Source organism: Chiloscyllium plagiosum, unplaced genomic scaffold, assembly GCF_037043375.1.
Source record: "Chiloscyllium plagiosum isolate Xiang-an unplaced genomic scaffold, Cpla_swu_hap1 HiC_scaffold_31, whole genome shotgun sequence".
Classification (NCBI taxonomy): Eukaryota; Metazoa; Chordata; class Chondrichthyes; order Orectolobiformes; family Hemiscylliidae; genus Chiloscyllium; species Chiloscyllium plagiosum.
This window is the reverse complement of record NW_028270169.1, coordinates 79,056,986-79,076,243: the sequence shown is the minus strand read 5'-3', so window position 1 is coordinate 79,076,243 and position 19,258 is coordinate 79,056,986. Positions and strand designations below refer to the sequence as shown.

The 19,258-nt window shown below is 41.3% G+C and overlaps 1 pseudogene; it reads left to right on the top strand.

The window, feature by feature from the left end:
- The first annotated feature begins 13,267 nt into the window (after positions 1–13,267).
- LOC148142082 (putative G protein-coupled receptor 139) lies at positions 13,268–15,852 on the top strand (annotated as a pseudogene).
- The last annotated feature ends 3,406 nt before the right edge of the window (positions 15,853–19,258 follow it).

Here is a 19,258-nt window from a genome sequence, read left to right as displayed (position 1 = left end):
ATATCGTGGTTGTTCTTAAAAGTGATCTGAGGAGATCCACTGAGCTGTCTTCTTAAAAGCACCTCTTTTGATGCAGATGCACTCACATGTTTAGTCGGGGGCTCCAAAACAAAGAATCTTCAAGGATAACTAACAGAAGCAAAAAATGCAAAATTACTGGAGAAAATCAGCAGGAATAACAGTATCTGTGTACACAAATAAAGAGAATACTGTGAGGCGAGATAAGGTTTCCATAACTGGCAACTGATAAGCAAATGTGACAGTTGTTCTGAAGACCTTTTTGAGTGGTTTGGTTGGAATGATTAATCTACTGCATGGGGATGGAGCCCAGAAGGAGGGAGAGAAAATGGCAGGCAACCAAAGGGCCTATTTCGAGCGAGCCATAAAACAAAAACAGCTAGATATGCGGTAATGTGAAAAAGAAATGAAGAATTGAAAATGTGTTTATTTACTGAAGGCAAGCTACCTGCGGAAATGTTCTGGCCATGTCATGCTAAGTAATAGGCTGGCAAAAATGTATTCAGACTTTGGTGAACTCGATGTTGAGTTCTAAGGGCTGTTAGTTGTCTTGTAATTATTGTACCTTGGAAAAACAGCTGCTTGCAGAGCGACTCTCACAAGATGCTGTCTCAATTTTGTTTTCATTGGACAGTTCCATTGACGATGTTGTACAATCTTAATATCACGTTGAAATGTCAGCCTTGTAAAACACCTCAATTTTGTGTTGTGTTTTATGTGATAGAATTATTGGCTTTCATGCGATCAGCCGTTAAAGTTGAAAGTCCCAAGGTCATTTCCATCTGAAAAGATACCATCGATTAGAATTCTAATTGTACTGGAATTTTCTGCTGCAAATATTACATTGTCATTAGCTGCGTATCAGCTGAAAATGAGGCAACTACTGTTCTTACACTGATGTTCGAACACAAAACTTGCATTTTGCCCTTACAACTGAAGCAAGAAGATCACGAATTAAATCATCTTGGGAAATTCTCAATAAGTGAAAGGAGCATTCTCTCTCACAGAAACATCCCAGCTCATAATGGCATGTTGGTTATAATGTATTTTAGCATTATGATAAAATGTGATTAAATAGAATAGTAAAATCGCACAGGAGAGAAGAACCCCTTCTGCCCATCAAGTCTGTTCTGCCAAATATATAATACACAGTCAGGAGGCTGGAAGAACACAACAAGCCAGGTTGGATCAGGACGTGCAGAATTCGACGTTTCGGGTGTGAACCTTCACGTCTGCTGGTGTGGCGAAGCTGCAGATCATGGAGGTGGAGGGGGCAGCGTTTTGAAATGGGGACATGTGAAGACAAGTAGAGGGTACGACCTTGTTGGTCAATGGGAGGAATTATCCGTTTGGTGGCAGGAAGCAATGGAAGGGATGGCGAAGGTGGAGGGAGTCGGGGGATGGGAATAAGGCTATCTTAAGTTAGATATCTTAATTTTGGACCCTCGAGGCTGTAAGCTGTCCAGGCAGAAGATGTCATTCCTCCAACTTACGGTGGTCACGTTGAGGCAATGGAGGAGGCCAAGGATGGTCATGTGGGAAACGGAATAGCAATGGACAGTGTCTAGGAGGTTTTGAAGACGTTTGTGGTCCTGGATACAATTCTCACTCAACCGATCCCTATGTTACGTTCAGTTTCCCCGATGTAGAGATGCACCTGATGCAGTAAACTAGGTTGGAGGAAAGGCAGGGGAATCTCTGTCTCACCTGGAAATACTTTTTGGGGGATACTGGACGGAGGTGAGAGGAGTGGTGTACGAACAGATTTTGCATCTTTTCCGGTTGCAGGGAAAGGTTTGTTGGGGTTCACGGGGGTTGGTTTCAAGACTGACGCAAACCAAGAACTGTTGAAGGGAACAGTCCACGCAGAAGGCAAAAGAGGCGTGTGGAGGGAAAGATGTGCTTTGTGATGAGGTCCAGCTGGAGTTGGCGGGAGTGTTCCATGATGATGCGTTCGATGCGGAGACTGATGGAGTGGGATATGAGGGCAAGGGGGGAACTGATTTATTGCATTGGGAGGGCGACGTTAGAGCATTGGAACGGGAAAGCAGATGGTGCAGTGGAGCGCTATTTGAATTACAGAGGGAGGAAAAGCACTTTGGTCTGTCGGGAAAATTAAATTGACTCGACTCAACTATTAACAAGAGCAACCAAAATGAGCTTTAATAATTTTAACCTCTGCATTGCAGAGGGACCACATGCACTTGACAAAATGCCTTGCGCAAGAGCCATGAGCATAACTCATATATTCGTCATATACTGTTTCTTAACACGCTCTCAAGGACAAAGACTGTGGAGGCTATATTTGTTACTCTTTTCATTCCCTTGTTGTGGACATACTGTTCTTATATTTTTCTCATGTTTAATGTTTACAAAGTTCTGCAGAGACAAGCTATCCTTCGATTGAGACTTCAGCAAAATGTCAGAAAGTTTAAATTTCGTAAAGCATTGTCTTTCAAATTTTAGCGGAACTGGATTTCAGAGTAATTGTTAATTTTATTAATTTTCTATTACATTTTCCCCCTCCTTGTCATTTTATGACAACCAGGACAACAAAACATAGCGTCAGATTTTAAAAAAAATCTACAGAGCCAGATAGCTAAAAGCCAGCGATCTTAACAGCTGCCTGTATTGTAAGGAGCATTTTAGACGCTACATTAAACTCTTCGCTTTCTAGTTTTTCCTCCTGAAGTCTTTCACCACTATACAGTCTCCAGGTTCTAGATCGTGCAGCTTCCCTTCTGTTGGTTGGGGTAGTGCTGCTTTCACTTGATTCTGCATTTCGAACAAAAGTGTAGAGAGTTTCATACAGTAAAACAACATCTCATCCTCACAGTGGCCTGTTATCTGTCTTACCTTTGGTCTCGGGCCAATTCCTGTGTTAAGCGACCTACCGATCAAAATTTCAAAAGGCGTAAGATTAGCCCTTCCTCTCCTCCTAGATCTCATGTACATCAGCACAATTGGAAATGCCTTTGTCCATGCCATCCCTAATTCCTCACAACATTTTGTCAATTTATTTTTTAAGGTAGCATTTTCTTTTTCCACTGCCCCACCGCTCGCTGGGTGGTAGACACAGTGTTGTCTCATGTTTATTCCCAAATAATCACTGATTTTGCTGTAAGGCATTATTGACAATTGGTGTTCCATTGTCACTACTAAGCCTTTCAGGGATGCCCCTGTATCTACCAAAAACGATAACTGGGGTACCTTCCACACATATGATAGAGGTAGGCATTGACGTATACTTATCATTATTGTACTGAACATATAGTCCACGCTCTCAAATCTCACCGCTCAGTATGGGGCTGGGGCATGTTAGAGTGCCCGTAAGGTTAGGAGAAGAGATTAACATTAGCGAGTCTTCATTTCCAAGCAAAAGCGAAAGAGGCTTACCTTTACCTTGTGGACTGCCCACCTCCACATCAGCCTTCCTCATCAGGCACCCTGCTGTCCAGCCTCCAGGGCCAATTATGGCTGTCTGCGAGGGCACTGTCACGCCCAGTGGCCATTGCTCCAAAAACAAAGCACTCGCCAGATCTCCTTCTGCCAGCGCCTCTTCTGCACTCTTTTTCTGTAGCACCTCCCTCCAACGGCTAGGCGACCATCAGCATCATAATAAGCTGAGCTTTATGTATTTGCTGTTCAATCTTTAGTTTCCACTTATCCTTCTCTTGGGAAAGCAATTTTTCAGCATGTAACACATGTTGTTCTATCAAATTCAGCTTTCCTGTTTCCCAGGTAGTACATGTGTCTTAATCCTTTATCGTTCTTTCTCCCTCCATTCCTTTGATGAAGCTGTTCCGCAGGTGTGCTTCATACAGCGTGATTTCTGCAGCCGTTATGTCTTCAGGTGGTCTCAGTCCACTATGGCGTTATGGACTTCAGTGAGGCCAATAAGGTAGTGGGACACTGTCTCACCTTCTCGTTGTTTTCATATTGTTACTTTGGTCATTTCCATTTGCACTGGGAATGCCTCCCTACAAGCGTTAGCCAGTGCTGCAACAAAAGCATTAAAGTGTCCATTCTCTCCTGCTTGCGGGTCGGTTCATCTGGTATGGACGTTTACGGCTGGCCATGTATCCTTGATTTTGGTGACATCCACGTTCAGTTTTCGTCCCAGGAGTGGTCTCGTCTCACGTGACGTGAGACAGAACTCGGTACAGACCTTTGTCACTTCTTCAGCGAACTTATTACCTCCAACCACGCGTGGGTCAGGCAACTGCCCATTGGCACTTTCCAAATCCTTCATGGTCCATGGTCTGTGGAAAAGCACTGTGCACCCTTCTGGACTGCAACTTCAACCGTTTGGGCTTGCAGAACGACCTGGTAAGATGATCATACGCGAAACCACTCATCGTCTGACTCATCATCCAACCTGGGGACATTGCGAGCAGGCCCTGGATGACTTTCTGTCTTGGAGTGGCCATTATCATTTGGGGCTTCTTGCTTCAGTTGGTTGCACGCACGATTTGTTATCGATTTTTTAGCAGACCCTGAGGTGGAGTCTGCTGGCTGGAACCTTCGCCAGGTGGTTCTCGTAGGGGGGCTGCAGGTCTTCGAGGGCAGTCATCAAGGTCAGGGACTTGAACAGACTTTAGAGACTGTACAGCATTGTTCGGTTATTTACCGGGCATATCTGCGTGTGCACGAGTGTTTGTACGCATATTTGATCCATAGTTTACTTGAGGCTTCCTTTCTCTGATATTAGCCTCAGCCTTCTACACGTTATAAGCATCAAATTCGCAGATTCTATTTTTCCCTTCCATTTCTCCTTCTCTCTCTCCTCCAACCTCAATTTCCAACTGTCTTTTAGTAAAATATCCCCCCTCCGGAAAACCACATTCCTTGATCATTAATTCTAACTGCTTTAGAGACTCTGGGCCATAATTATTTATCACGTAATAAACTTTTGGTTGGCCATTCAAATTCCTCTGTGTACCCTCTTTTTGTTTGCTCTTGTCGGAGCCCATTTTCAGTGTTACTGAAAAAGCGTTCAGCTCTCTCTATTTCACTTACGGTACTGTTATCCTTTTCCCTTTGACTTGCTTTTTACCTCCAATGATCTCCTCTCGCATTGGGCGGGTCCGCTTCAACTCTTTGGTTTTAATAAACAACGAAACCACGTACCTGGCACGTTTTTGGAGACTCCAACTAAGTCAGTGTTTGTTCCAGTTCGAAAACCGCCCTTAAATTGCTGTCTCTCAAACATTCTCGAGACGGCAATCCTTTCTCTTTAGTTTTGATCGAATGCCGCGTGAGAGTTTACTGAACCGTTTTCATGATTCATTTATTCGCTTAGAATGTGTCTCTGTATAGGATTACTTAAGCCACGACTCTTACCCCGACCCGATTCAGTCCAGACCCCGGCGCCGGGACGATCCACAGATTCCCAGACCTCTCACGCAGTGGGGCCAATTTAGCGATCGAGATGAAGTAAAAGACCTTCAAGGCGCTGCCGCCTGCATCTCCTGGGAATCTTCAGAATCTTAATCCGTGATGGGGCGCTGGGCGAACCCCAAGTTTACTGTTGTTGAAATTAAATTGACTCGACTCAACTATTCACAAGAGCAATCAAAATGAGCTTTAATAATTTTAACCGCTGCATTGCAGAGGGACCATATGCACTTGACAAAAATGCCTTGTTCAAGGGCCCTGAGCCTAATTCATATACTCGTCTTACACTGTTTCTTATCACGCTCTCAAAGACAAAGACTGTGAAGATTTTAGTTGTTATTCTTTTCATTTCCTTGTTGTGGACATACTGTTCTTATATTTTTCTCTTGTTGAATATTTACAAAGTTCCGTAGAAACAAGGTATCCCTCGACTGCAGACCTCAGCGAAGTATCAGAAAGTTTTAAGTTTAGTAAAGCATCATTTTTCAAATGTTAGAGTATCTGGTTATCAGATTAAATGTTAATTTTGTTAATTTTCCATTACAGGTCGAAATAGGTGGACATCTGGGATGCTCGCGAATGGAATGCCTCCTCGTCCAAGCAAATGCAGTGGAGGTGCAGGAATTGGTAGAATTCTGACATGATCATTCTTGGCCTCCCAACGAACCACACTGCAAATTGAAGGAACCAATCCTCATCTTCCGATTGGGCAGCCAACATCTCAGAGCAGACAACATCGAATTATCCAATCTCAAATAACCACCTTTCCCATACGTGGACTCCCTTCCCAGCGCCGCCTCCCATCCACTCCTCCCTGCCACCAACCAGATTCATTCCTCCCCCTTGACAAAACAGTTCGTACCCTCCACATGACTTTACCTATCCCCACTTCACCACCGTATCCCTGCAACCCCCATTGTCTGCAGCTCCCCTGTACCTACTCGTAGTCCTGAAGATGCGTTAGATCTGGAAAATCGACTTCTCCACATCGTGATGCTGCATGGCTGATTGTCTGTTTTTGTTTCCAGCATAAGAAGTCTATTTTTATCTTCTCTTCCGCATATATAAGGCAACCAAAAGGAAGCCTACGTTTTCTGTAGGAGCCCTGCAGCTCAGAATGATACAACATTTTCCATAGCCAAAGTAGTACTCTGGAAATTCTCTGAGGTTTCCCACCTCTCAATTCTTTGAGAGTAGGAGTTAGGATGTCACGTTAATATTGAACAGAGTATCGCTGAGACATCTTCTGCAATACTGTGTTCAGTTTTGCTCGCCCTGTTATTGAACTCGAGAAAGTTCAGATGAGATTGACAAAGATGCTGCTCTGTGGAAGGTTTGAGTTACATTGAAAAGCTGGATAGAATGGGATATTTCTCACTGGAATATAAGAAGTGGACATATGAGCTTATAGAGACTTATAAAATCAAGATGTGTGTGGATAGAATTAATGTTGTGTTGTTTGCATTGACTTTCAAGACTCGGGACACAGTTTATTGTGAAAGGCTGATGATATAAGAAAATGTGAGGCAATAGTTTCAACAGAGGATGGTTTCAATGTTGAAGGAACATCCGCGAGATGAGATATTTGCGGCTATACCAGTTCCTATGGGAAATAACAAGTATAAAAGCATGAGAAGGGCTAAAGCATAAAGACCATTAGTAAACTATTGCAAGGAGTCGGTGAAATGTTACACTAATCGAGATGATGCATCAAAGGGACTGTGGAATGTGGCTACACCAATTAGCGGAGTCAGGCTGAAGCTGAAAGATCATTGAGACGGAATAAGATAGCAACAATCAGTGAAGGTAGACTCGCCTGCTGAAGATCAACGTTGGAAGGACGTAATTGTAAATATTTAATCAGCCGTTAGCAGGGTCAGCATGTCAGGTTGCTGGAGACCATTGTGTCAAAATGTGACAGCACTTACTGAATTAGTAGCTAGCAGGGTTAGCCTGAGATTAAAGACCATTTTGGTAAATGTGAGAGCAAATATCTATCATGACAGATTAGAATAAGATTAAGTTTAATGTAGTAAAGATTATAGTGGCGGAAGTAGAGAGGTGGGTGGCACAGTTGTTAGCACTGCTGCCTCACAGTGCTAGAAACCCGGGTTCAATTCTCGCCACAAGAGACTGAGTGGAGTTTGCACAATCTCCCCGTGTCTGCTTGGTTTTCTTCTGGGTGCTCCGGTTTCCTTCCACATTCCAAAAATATGTGGGTTAGGTGAATTGGCCATGCTAAATTGTCCGTAGTGTTGGGTGACGGGTTAAATGTAGGGGAATGGGTCTGGGTGTGTTGCGGGTCGGTGTGGACTTGTTGGGCTGAAGGGCCTGTTTCCACACTGTAAATAATCTAATCTAATTTTGTAATCTAAAAAGAATTAACGGGAACTAAGCCTGTATATGTCTACTGAGATAACCCTAACTAACACCGTTGGACACGCTGATAAGCTAGAAGGAAACATGATAACAAAAATGTCTCAAGATCAACGCACCCCGAGGTTCGTGGACAATCAAGCGTTAGCTTGTTGGTTGTCACAGCTTTTGTTTGCAAATAAAATATTATCTTCTTGAAGAATACTGTTCGTCTCCTAGCAGTTCTCAACAATTCTCTACGACATTACCTTTACAAAAACAGTTATATATGTACATGAATAGGAATGTTTTGTGGGAATCTGGTTTGGGACAGGCAAGTCGGACGAGTTTAGTTTACAATTATTTTCGTCAAGCACTAGTTACACAAAACCGTCTGTTTCCAAGCTGTTTGATTCTGCGATTCAATAACTCTATAGCTATCCTTCCAGACAGTGCATCCCAGACGTCCAGCACACGTGTGGTAAGATCTCTTTTTTTCAAATCTTCTGAAAATCTCCTGGGTTATTAAACCTGACTTGATCATTCAAGAAATGTCAACATTTGCTTTCTATCCATCGAGACTATCTCTCTCGGAATCGTTTGGACTTCGGTCACTAAGCCCCTCAAATGTTCAGAATTAAAGAGAACAATTTAAGATTACGCAGCCTCTCTTCATGGCTGAAACATCCCATCCCGGTAACAGCCTGTTGAATCTGCATTACACCCTTTTTAGTAAAACCACGTCTTGTTATATGACGCTCTGTCATGTTCTGCCAACCTATTACACAACTGATGAAGGCCCGCATCCTGGTTACCTTATAAAATAACTTGTTGATTTGTCCTGCCAATTTCAGAGATCCCTATGTCTGTATTTGTTGATATCATTGAAAGTGTTAGCAGAACTGCAGGCGTAAAACGACTTCCAATTGGAGGAACAGCTCCATTTAATATCTTCCACAGGTACGCTCTTAGAAATCAAATTTTGGCCATGTGGACTTCCGCATGATGGCCTCGTTACTGCCATTTTGAGAAACATGTGAGACCATATCTTTTTTGATATATTTTGGTGGTGACGTCCGATGATTTCCACAGAGTGTCCATGAATTAAGTGTATGATCGTTTCTTTGTGTGGAATTACTTCCAGGGCCAGCGAAAACATGGTCATAGATGTGATTTGTGACATAGCGATGAGCCCAAATGTGATTATACAGTAATACAAAATATATACTTTTCACCGCTAACTCCAGTTACACATGTTTTAAAATTTGAATCAGAATTTCGTGTCCAGATTTTCCAAAATTGACTGTCAATTCTCAGAAATTCAGAATCTAGATTGAAATCATGATGCTTATAACAGTCAAAATCTGAATTTGCTTCAGGGTGCGTGGATTCTGTATCATTTCAAGGGTCAGTGTTTTTGTTAGGATCTGTATCATTTTCAGAGTTTCTATTAAATTAGTGTTGGGCCCTGGTTTCAGAATCTGGATCACTGTAAAGGTTTATGCAAGTTGAAAAATTTCTATCAGTTTCAGGGTCTGTCTTAGCGTCAGTATTTTATTGATTTCAATTATTTTTGGACTCTGCATCAGTTTTTTCCCGGGCTGTATTCGTTTCACGGTCCGTATGAAAATTACATTCTGAATTAGATTCAGGGATTGCATTTAATTACACTTCGAAAAGAAGTAACTTATGTCAGTATGGCTTTGTGCAGGGAAGCTGGTGTCTTAAACATTTGGTTCAGCTTATGCGGAAGAGACACAAGTGTTTGGTAAGTGTACAGCTACAGATATTATCCACATAAACTTTCCTAAAATTTGTGACACTGTTTCTCATGTTTGGGCGGTCTAGAATGTAAAGTCAAACGGGATCCACGGAACGTTTGCATGATTAAAACAAAATTAACTTAATCATCGAAGAAAGATAAGAATATTGGTGGATTTTTGCATAATGGCGAACCCTACCAAATGCTCCAGCGAAATATAGATATATTGGATGCAACACTGTCAAATGGTGGTTAATCCGTTAATATATTAAATGATGGATCTTGAAGTGGACTAGAAGAAGTGTGTATAACTTAAACACAGGACCATTAGAAGTATTGAAATACACAAGGATGTTGGGCTCCAGAGTGGTAACGCAACTGGACAAGGTGGTAAAGGAAACATACTCGCCTTCATTGGTGGTTGCATAGAGTATAAATGTTGGAAAGCTGGCAGCCGGATAAAACTTCCGTTCGGCTGCATTTGTCCTGCGGGCTTCTGGTCCCGGTAGGAGGAAGGATATGGACCTTGGAAAGTTTACTAACGTGGTTTCAGGAATTCTGTTGGATTGAACTCTATCACATTTCAGGAGGTTTGGGACAATCTGAGATTGTTTTCGCTAGAGCATTGGAAGTTGAGGGCCAATCTGAGAGAAGTACATAATATTATGCAAGGCATTGATCGAATGGGTAGTCGAAACCGGTCCCCAGGATGGAAATATCAAATGGTAAGGGTCGTAGCTTTGAGCTAAAGGCCCGGGGTGAAGATGCTAAAGGAGATGCGTGAGGTAGTGTATTTTTCACGCAGATGTTAGCTGCCTCAAATGCACTACCAGAGTGCTTGAGAGAAGCAAATGAGGTAACAACAGTTAAGTGAGAACTGGATACAAACCTGAAGAGGCAGGGAATAGGGGAATGTTGATCATATGATTCAAGACTAGATTTTATTACAATGGCAGCATGGTTGACACAGACAAGTTGGGTCTGTTGGTCTTCAATATTCTGTTAGAATCAGGGCCTTTATCAGAATCAATGCAAGCATCACTTGAACGTTTATTACTCGTTTCAGGGCTTTCATTTGTCCCAGACCTGTGCGAGTTACAGGGTCCGTGTTAGGTTCATGATTTTGCATTGGAATGTGGCATACATTTGTTCTGGATCTGTCTTAATTTCATGGGTTTAATCATTTTCAGCGTCTCTACTACTTGCTGAACACGTATTAGTTTAAAAAGACTCGCAATATTTTTCACAGAGTATAAATTTCCAGCACCTGCCATGGGATGAGTCTGTATTCCATTCTGTGTCTGCAATACCTTCACAGCTGCAACTTTTAGGAATCATTATCATACTTCTTTTTACCGATTTGCAAAGCAATTTGGTGGCAAGAAAAGCAAACACACGAGTTGGGTGTATGAAGGTAAATAATTCATTATGGTTAATAACCTCTCTGCTCGGCAAAGTATTGGAGACGATTTTGAGAGGATTTATGATTACTTGGAAAACCATATTTGGTTCGAGATCGCCAGTTTGAATTTGGGAGGTGCACGTCATGCCTCAAATGCCTGACTGAATACTTCGATAATGTAAAAAAATAATTGATTATGGTGGAACAGTGGATGTGGCAAACATGAATTTTAGCAAGTCATTTGCGAAGTTTCCACATTGTATGCTTATTTAGACAGTAATGAGGCATGAGCTTCAGTGAAGTTAGGCAGCATGGATACAGATTGGCTCACCCAAAGACGGCAGAGGTTGGTGTGGATGGAATACGTTCAGACTAAGACTCGGTGACCAGCGGTGTTCCGCAGGGAGAAATTCTGGAACCTCTACTCTTTGTGACTTTTAGGAAACATTTGGATAAGGAAGTGGAAGGGTGGGTTAGTAAATTTACCGTTGACACGAAGTTTTGTGGAGTTGTGTGGAGTTGTGTACAGTGTGAAGTTTTACTCTCGGTTGCAGCGGGTCATTAGCAGAATGCTGATAACAGGCAGAAGATATTCAACCTGAAAAATTGCTAAATGTTTCACTTTGGATGTTCTAATTTGAATGCAGAGACAGGATTAAAGACAGAATGCTTGCGGTGAGGAGGGGCAGAGGGATCTTAGGGCCTGAGACCACAGATCCCTTAAATTACCACTCAAGGCAACATTATTGTTGAGCAGGCATATGATGTTTTGGCTTTTATGAGCTGTGGGCTTGTGTTGAAGAGCTGCGAATTTATGCTGCAGCTCTAAAAAAACCCGATGAGACTATGCTTGGACTATTGTTTTCAATTCTGTCCGCCTTAAAAATGTGGAAACTTGAGTAAGAAAGTGCAGAGAAGGTTTACGAGTTTGTTCTGGGACTGGAGGGCGGGTCTTATTGAGAAAGTTAAAGGATCTAGGGCTATTTTCATTGGAGTGAAGAAGGATATGTAATGTCTTCATAGAGGTATACAAGATGATGAGGCACATTGACAGAGGGGATAGACAGAGACCTGACTATGGTGGAAATATCTACTGAAAGTGGATATAAATTTAAGGTGATTGGAGGAAGATTTATGGGAGATGTCGGATGTCAACGTTTTGTTTCACAGAGAGTGGTGGCTGCGTGGAATGCACTGTCAGCAGTGGTAGTAAGATTAGATACATTTAGGGCATTTAAGCAACTCTTGGATAGGTACATAGAAGATAGTACAATGAAACATACTAATTTAGTCTAAACTCAGACGAGGATTAAAGCTCGCCACAACATTGTGGGGCTAAAGAACATTACTATTGTCTACCGTTTTAAGTTCGACAACAGACATTAGCGACTCTGTGTGCCAACTAGAGATTGACTTGATGACATGTGCAGTGAATCATTACAGTTGAGAGGAGACATCTTAGAAAATGCATGATTAAAACGAAACAATCAGAACTTTTATTCGCCAATGCTCAGTGCTTTATATATTTTCATGTGAAGTTTGAAGGTTTAACGAGTTAACATTTTATTTATAATAACAAATCAAACAAGCCAGGGTTGTGAATATATATGCAATAATTAAAGAATGAAAAGTAAAGTCCCTATCTCAGAAATTACCCTGTAGAAAATGGGCATTGCGTGGGGGTGCAGAAATGTACACCATGAAGTTGGGTGTGACCTTGTTCAATAAGATTGCTTGCATTCAACACCAGAGAGCTAAACTGGAGTTGATGGGAAACATATAGATTAAAAAATCGAAACAATCCATACTACAGCCAAAAAGGCCTCATGATCCACAATGTCAGGATGGGAAAAATATACACCAAACCAACTCTGCAGCCTTGCACATCTTTGCATTCCAAGTGTCCATCTAAATATATGCTTCTCAATTGAACTTCTCAAACTTTGCAAACGTTATAGAAAAAGGGATTTCACTGTACTTTCGTCATATGTTTGCTTACATTATTCAGTATAACAATTATAGTTATAAAATAAGCATTTGGAATCATTTGAGACACCAAGTGTCCCAGCGGTCATGCTTGTCTGCTAATTAAATGCTCGTGACTGTCATTCTTCAGAGTGTTGGAGGACGCAATTCAAATCAGAAAGCATTGGAAATACCGAGCAGTTCTGAAATTGCATTAGGGTGGGAAAGGGAATTACTGTTTTGCTTTGGATATGCTTCCTCTTCCTAAACTTGATAGTAATGATTTGTGGACTCCAGCATATTTTTCCGTCAGTTCAATACAGAGAGATTGTCACGAGGGTGCAGGCGACTTCACTCAGAAAGTGCATCGATCAATGGACAACATAAGAAAAATATACTACACCATATTGGCTATCATTGGTGTTCCAAGTAAGTGATTGTAAACTTTTCCAATGTTATAGATCTGAGGGTTCTTTTCCCCCAGTTAGTTGTACAATTGATTTACAGTACACATTCCTGCCAACAGCGAATGTTCAGTTCCATGAAACTTGCCATGTTAGTCCTTATTCTCAAGTTCTCCCCTTGACTGAAGTTTGGTACTATTAGGCTGAAGCAACCACTTGTGATCTTTGAATGCAATGGCGTAAGGTATTTTGAGATTTTGGTGATGTTCATTACTTGCGTGTGAGGGATCTGCATGCAGATTTCACTCTTTCACCACGGTATTAGACATATTTCTCCGGTTATGAATTATTATTTAAAGTTTTAAGTTCAAAAGGTAATTTCTGTAATTCAGAAGACTTGATTGGCTTCTCAGTATTCATTCCATTGGGTGATCAATAGTTAGAAATGTATTTGCAGATCAGGCCGTCGAGTAATTCGTAGAAAATGTCTATACTTTCTGATTTCGGGTATTTATAATCTCACCAATTGGTTAATTCTGTTCCATGTTATGAATGGTGGATCATTTTGCAGAATGGGCTACTTTCCGTTCGTCCATTTAGATGTCTGCTCAGCTAAGCTTATCCCTTCATAAATCAATGTGCAATAACCTAGAGCACAAAGAGGAGCTATGCCCAATGGAAATTTGATGTCAAAACAAAAGGACACCAGCAACACCAACATAAAATAATCTCATGGACACACTGAACAGGTCTGGCTGCATCTGTATTAAGGTTAATCATGTGTGAGCAAATAAATCAACGTGGAAATTGGATTTATGCTGTTTACTTGGTGCAGGTTTGGGAAATTGAAAGAATTAAATAGAAAAGTTAAAAAAAGAGAGAAAGAGAAGCACTACTGATAAGAGGAGCGGGAATAAAATGTTTTATTCGTGAGCCGAGAATCAGATGTACAGTCACGGAGACCTAGCGCATATAAAAAGGCTATTTGTCCCAACATATCAGTGCCCCCCAGCAACAACTTTCTCACTCCTCTAATCCAATTTTCTTGCCATTAGCCAAGAGACCACCAGCAAAAATATGTAAATATATGAAAATAGCCCACTGTGTCTGCCAAAAAAAAACGCCATTGAAACGCAGACATGATGGTGTGGACATGGGAAATCAACATGAAGGAGATGCAACAAAACCACGCAAAACAGAAAACGTCAGAAAAGCACGGCAAGTCTTGCAGAATCTGTACAGACAAATCACAGTTAATGTTTCTGATTCAGTAACACTGACTCAGAACTAAGCTAAGGAGAGTGTGTGCTCCTTCTCCTAACCTCGCATGACTTCACACCCTCAGACCAATCCAGCACCCCAAAGTGGATCTTTCCCACATCAGTTGCAGTGCTTGCCTATCAACCTCCTCCCTCATCTTCCATCTATCTATATTACAGCCTTGAGTACTTAATATTCGGTTTGACAATTTAAGAATATGAATTCAGACCTGCATGCACAGAGTATCTATCTCCTTCTCGCCTATCAATAGAAATCCCCTCACATTTTTTCCCTGCCTCTTTCAGCAACATCTCCATGCAATGTATGAAATGAATCCATACAGTTTGGAAACAGACCATTTCAATTCCAATTCTTTATTTTTTGCAGTAAACCTGGTGGCAATTGCTATACTATCCCGGGGAAGGTGCGGCCTCTCAGCCTGCACCACTCGCTACCTGGTAGCCATGGCAGCAGCTGATCTAATGGTCATCATTGCAGAAGTAGTGCTGAGGCAATTCAGGTATTATTATTTCCCATTATGTTTTCTCGACATCACTCCAGTGTGCAGTGTGACCTATTTCTTGGCTCGTGCAGCTGCCGATTGTTCCGTCTGGTATACTGTGACTTTTACGTTTGATCGATTTGTCCTCATTTGTTGCCAGAATCTGAAAACAAAAGATTGCACCAGCAAAACTGCAGGCGTGGTTTTAGCTGAAACCAGCCTTCTGCTTTGTTCCAAAAACGTTCCATTCTACTTTGCATATGAACCTGGAATGATCATTGACAACGTACCATGGTAATGTCATACGGAACCAAGCTATTACACTGATCCTTCATGGTTGGGATTTGACTGGCTCGATACAGTTTTAACGCCATTGCTCCCATTCACTTTAATTCTCCTGCTTAACGCTCTGACAGTCCGATACATTTTAATGTCTAGTCGAGTGCGCAAGTGTTTGAAGGGTCACGGCAAGGGAAGAGACATAGAAATGGAAAGCCGAAAGAAATCAGCAATTTTACTGTTTACTATATCGGGAAGCTTTATACTTCTATGGCTAAACCGTGTTATATATTTCATATGCTACAGAATTACAGGAACTGATCCCTTGAATTACAACAGTTCATCGTATGTCTTTGGAGAAATTGGATTGATGCTGAGAAATTTAAGTTGCTGCACAAATACAGTAATTTATGGAGTGACCCAGGCTAAGTTCAGGGAACAGCTCAAGATTGCAGTGAAGTATCTGTGTACAACAATAATTCAATTTCTCACTAAACAGCACAATTGAAATTAGTGGAAACGTGGTTCATAATTACGACGTGCTTCGTATGCAGCAATACCGTAGAAAGTTGAATGGTGGAAAGGTATGAGTGACGAGATTTCTACATTCTAAACTCATACACTTGAGGGTGAACAATATGACTATCCTTAACACTCAGCAACGCCGTCGAGGTTTCGCGCATGTGCTGCCCTTCCTTTGCACTCAGCTTGCAACAGCCTCAGGGGACTGAAGAATTTAATCCTTTTACATTCAGTCTGTTTCACACTTTCTCCTCCCTGTGCTCTGATATCGTCGACTTGAAAGCCTTTGTTACGACACCAAATCTTTGCAACGCTCAAAGTCTTGCAATATTTTAAAAAACTGAAAGATTTCCAGTCATCATCCGACATTTCAGATCTTGCAAAACTCTCCATCTCTGTATAGCTGACATTTCGAAAATGGAATCCACATTTACGTCCTCCAGCACTGACAATCTCCCCTCCAATATCCCCGACAGTTTCCTGTTTCATTTAACACCTTCAAGTAATGCAAATCTTTCAGTTTCTTAGTCGTGTCCATCTCTTAACAATATATGTCGCAGTAACAATGAGAAAGTCCTGCAAAAAATGGCTTTCAGGGATATTGCAACATCAAAAGACACACAAAGACTCTAACACCAGAGAAAATATTGACACTTTCTGCAGATTCTCCAGGCTTCGTTATCATCTCCAGACCTTGTGCTGGCCCACAAATTCCGTTGTCTCATCGACTCCTAATATCCTTCACTATCTGTCTTACTCTTCCAGAACCTGTACCCTTTCCAATCAATCTCACCTCTTCCAGCTCACTTTCGCCTCCATTTCTGAAAAACCACGATAGATTTCTCAGTATCTCTCTAAATTTCTGAAATCTCATTGTGTCCCGAAAACACTCGCTGTTTCTTTGTTGCATGCTCCAGTCGCTGCACTCAGTTTGCTGACTGTCATCTTTTACGGCTTTGCAACTCTGAGTCTCTCTGTGTCATACATTGCAATCAACCAACCTTCCTTTTTTTCATCTTGTAAAACAGTGCACATCCTCATTCCATATGAAACCTTACATGGACACAACAATGTTCTCATTCAATGTAATCGTCTCCTAAGTTTCTCCTACCTGCCTCCTCTTTGTAACATCCACCGACAATGCAACCCACCTTCTATCTTTGATACAACTCATCTCTTCAACATCACATTTCTTTCAACTATGCCGGATCCTTAATGTTCCTGAGTTAACTCGACACCGTTATTTTTTGAGTCCTTTAATGCTTAATATATTCACAATTGGTGGACATGTGAGCTCAGGTACCTAAGAAGTTCCTTCCAAAAAGTATCAGCGAGTCACAGATCCACAAAACACAGAAACAGCACTTTGAATGCTTCTCATCCTGACCACAGGTTGGGGGAGATTTAGAAAAATGAAGCAGGGAATAACCTTCAAATCACTTAGAACTGTCAACTTCTTAAGAATCTGCAGAAAGTAACACATCGTGAACTAATATCTTTCTTTATCTGGATATAGAGGCCAAAGACCTTCAACACTGTAAAACAAATGGACAATTAGGTCTGCACTGATGGAATGCAATTACGACACGACTCGAATGCAATTCTCAGCCCCTTGGCACTGCAAATAACGCTCTAAATACTTCTTCAATGTTGCGAGGTTTTCTACCCCCAGCAGCCATACAAGCATTAAATAAGTTGCCCACCACCCTTCAAATGAAATTGTATTTCCTCAAATCTTCTAAAAACTTGCAACAGCTTTCGTAAAATTTATGCATCTCTGTCATTAATCCTTTGGCGGACATATTTCGTCATCTCCACGCTATCTTTACATCTCCAAATTTTCTTCACCACAATAGTGCCCCTTTTCATTGTTGCCTGTTCTGGTGTGAACCAAAAACAGTGTTTCCAATTTCACTTCACAACTGGAACTATCCATCCTGGGTATAATTTTTCAAAGTATCCTTTACGTCGTCTCCAGTGCACTCACATACATCCTGCAACATAGATTCTGGGACTACACATAATATTCTAATTATGGCCTAACGAATATTTTGTACATTCGCGGAATTGCCTCTCGGCTCTTAAACTCTCTATTAAAGGATAGACCTCCATATGTCTTCTTACCTGATACATTAAGAAAATTATATGCATGCATATCAGAGTCTGTCGGCTCTTTCGTGCGAGCCATGGTCCGACCCGTCATAATTTATTCCCTGGTAATTTTGTCCTGCCCAAGCACACCATCCAACATTGAAAGAGATTCTTCGTGCTGACTGATCAGTGATGCTGAGGGAAGACGGACCTTTATGGATGAAGGTATTTCGATTTGATGGAATTTAACTGACACTACAAGAGATGTCGCCTGACTCTCGTTTCAGAGAATCAGTGCACATCACCAAACTAAATAATAAAAACTGTAAATGACATTAAACCGAAAATGACATTGATATCTTTGCACACCTTACAGGAGGTACTGGAATAGACAATGTAATTACAATGAAATAGACGAGAACAGCCCAACTCAAAATATGTCAAATGAATACCTTAGACAGTTAGTTTTCTAATCTTGAAGTCAAGTACCAGGCGTTGCGTTGACATGAAATTTGATTGTGCAAAACAATCAAGCATGAAGGAAAATACGCGCTATTCATGTCCTACCTTTAACGCAAAGACAAAACCAGAGGAAACAAAAAGGATTGGATTATCTACTGAAATATTTTACAAAATACTAAACAGCTGTTAAATATCTGCTCCAGTATAGTAACATTCCTCTGCATGGCACAGTCAGTAAAACAGATCGCATCAAATATATCTCTAGCAACATTATGAGAACCCCAGCTTTTAGCTGGTCGAAACAGAGCTTCGACTTCCAGCGTCAAGTGCCCAGTGCTGCGACTGGAAGCTAACCTAAAAGTCCTGAAGATCGCGAAGCATGGTCGAATGCATTCAGCTTACTTTAGTTGTTCCAGTTTTGAAAGGATAAAGAACCAAACACTCACAGGTTGCTGAATTAATTGACTTGAAGCAGAGTGCTCGATGTTTTCAACTACGCTTTATTAAGAAACATACAGCGCTTAAAGCCATAGTACATCCATGCTTCCTTCGTTGAAAACAAAGATTGCTTCACTTTCTAAGCAAAATCGGTCTGCCATTTTTCGAACCTGACAATGCATGCACATTATATTGACGGTAGGCATGCGAGTTATACCTACTACAGTCCATGTCAATCCATTGTATCTAACACCCCTGAATATCATCGTCTATGTTCATCCACATTACGACAATGCGTTGGCAATTTTGTTCTCTCAACCTGCCGTTTGTATAATTTTCAAATTGTATGTTTACAATTGTAAGCTCCAAGTTTATATCCTTGTATATTTACCGTTTCTTTC